The sequence below is a fragment of the Diuraphis noxia genome, unplaced genomic scaffold, assembly GCF_037042655.1.
Source record: "Diuraphis noxia isolate RWA-SAM2 unplaced genomic scaffold, SU_Dnox_SAM2 contig0003, whole genome shotgun sequence".
NCBI lineage: Eukaryota > Metazoa > Arthropoda > Insecta > Hemiptera > Aphididae > Diuraphis > Diuraphis noxia.
In genome coordinates, this window is record NW_028301713.1 from 31,214,020 (window position 1) to 31,216,987 (window position 2,968).

Below are 2,968 nucleotides of genomic sequence, written 5' to 3' on the forward strand. Positions count from 1 at the left end.
AAAAATCGATGCATAACGTCGTTGTAGGTAACTATCAGATTATGTATGTGACAAAAATACCTCTTGTAGCATTTTTAATATTAATAACCAAACGTTATATTGAAATTTTCAGCTCTAAAAATCACAACTTATATTTTTACATAAATCATAACAAAATTTTTAGGAGGTACCTAAATTTGTTAAGCAAGCAACTTTTTACACGCGTAAAGATAGGAAATTGTGACGAACCCAAGCCAATGTCATCAAGTGGTTATTTTATAGATACTCCAATATTTCCTTATAAACAACATTTTTTTGGATTTTGACATAATTGTTTTCAGTGGTTGTAGCTACAATAATTGATTATTTAATAATATTTGAATGATTTTTTTTCGTGTACTCCTTTAATATAGCTTAAGATATTCGTATCGAATCAATACACAATATTATTGTAATATTGTATATTACACTTACTTATTAGATTAAAAATGTTGAAAATGAAACTTTAAAAATTACCTATTGATTGATAAATAAAATATTGTAACATTATCTTACTTCTAAATATTTTAATAATCAAATATATATATATATATTATATATTATTAAATAATACATGTGTATCTAATCTATTATTAACTAAATATTTGAAAAAAAAAAATACTATTACTTTTAGTAAAAATAATGTTTACAAATTATAATAAAACTAACTATTATTAGTATTATCAATTAAAAAAAATGTAATAAATTCAACTTTACAACATCAGGTGTTTCATTTTTGAAAACCGTTACAACAACTAAAAACAAATCTTTATAAAACTGTAACTGAAACTTATGAATTAAAAAAAACTCGTACACTATTATTAATTTTGGGAGGGGGGTTTAAACTTCCAACCATCTCGTATACGCGCATGTTTGAGTTAATGAATAAAAATTGCAGTGAGCTTTGCACTAACTTTTTTTATGACATATTTTTTAGTCCACCAAAAATCAAATATAATTTTTAATTTACCTAAGTGTTTTAAATCAGATATTGACTCAGTGTTATAAAAAAATTTCTATAGTTTTTCGTATCAAAAAATGTCAAAATGTTGTCTGACAATAAATTATAATCGACCGACAAACATTAAACATTGTTTACTATCTATACTACAAAAATAAGCAGAGCGCATAGCCTATTATAAACACTTGGTAAATGTAGGCTCTGCTTGTATATGTAGTGTAGCGAGAAAACGCATTGGTATTATGCTATCTACCCATATTATGTTGTTTAATATTTATCACTTCTGCAAGTTAACGATCGCTTGTAGGTCGTTGGGAATTTATTGACAACTCGTTATGTTATGATAATAAGAGAGCAACAAAATTAACACCCACCAAAATGGACAAAAATGTATATATAAATATTATACAATTTTATAACTTCATGGTTTTTAATTAAATTAAAGTTATTCAATTAGAATTGGGATGGAAAAATCCAAAAATATTAATTAAGTGGATTGTATTATATTGAGCTATTGCGAGCAAGTGGCTCACAATATTAATTTCAGGTCTTATTTAGTAAGGTATGCCGTGCGGGGAGAACAGTTTTATAGATTAGGTATTTTATTATTAATGTGCTTATACTCATACAGTCATACATGTTATATATTTTATATAAAGTGTAAAATATAAAACGTAACCCGTAACCAAAAAAAAAATAGGTACAGTAAAAGTACTAATAAATTACAGAAAACTAAATTTTCAGTAGCCATTTTTGTGAGCACTATGACGCACTTTGTGCTGCACGAAATCTCAAAACAGTAAAATAAAGCACTACAAAAAATTATAATGTGCATCTATCACTTAAGATTTTATAGATTAAGGCAAAGTTCCATGTTCAATCAAGCTTATTGTTTATATTATGTAGGTAAGAAAATATTACTATTTTTTAAATTAACTTTTTGAGAAGAAAAATGTGGAAATTGTGTTATTTGGATGTAACAGATAAAATTAATTAATAGAAATCATCTTTTCTATAACTGTGTGTGTATCTTAAATATTCATTTAAAACACTTAACAGCTAGAGTAATATACATTATACAAAGCAAAATATTATGATTATGTAATTTGTAGTTATGGACATACCGATTGTGTAGCCAGTGTAATATGGATTTTAATCCTATAATGTTTGTAACTTGTAAGTACTGATTTAATTTTTAATTGATCAGTTAATTTCTTAATATAATTATAATGGAAGAAACTTCAAACTATCATGGATTAGTACCTACAAAAAAAGGAAAAGGAAAATGTATTATATAAAATGTCAAAAACTATTGGTGTTACTATTACGCCGTTATGGTTTTTAAAACAATATCTCCAAATATTGTCTACAATTCCTGCTAACTTGTCGGTGGATATAACATTTGAATATTTGATATTATCTGCGGTGGGGCGAGTGCCTCATCGTCACAACAGAATGGATATTTGGGGCATTGTACGGAAACTTATATATATATTTATTTTTATTTTGGAGTGTTAAGTACTAACTTATTATTGGTAAATAATATAAGTATAAGTGTACAAAGTTCATAATATATTAGATTATTATAGATGGAAAAATATATAAAAATTCTAATTTTCAAGTGTAGTGAGGAAAATATTTTTTTTGTAATAACTCTATAATAATATAATACATTGATTAGGTATGTACTATATTGGTCTGTTAATTTTTTTTGGCACACAACTATTGTTTACATGCCTTTAAAGACCACCAATATCATACCACGATTTGTTGTTATAGTTCTCCAATCTCTACCACGGAGGCACGGACTAAGATTAACCGTGATCTCTATATTATTATAGTCTACCAGCATGCTGCAGGCTCGTGTATCATTATTACTAAAATATTATAATACCATTGTATTAACGTGATCCGTGGTCACACTGTTTATTATTATTTTTTATGTGATACAGAAGTACAGTTGAGATAACACAACATTGGAATTTGAAA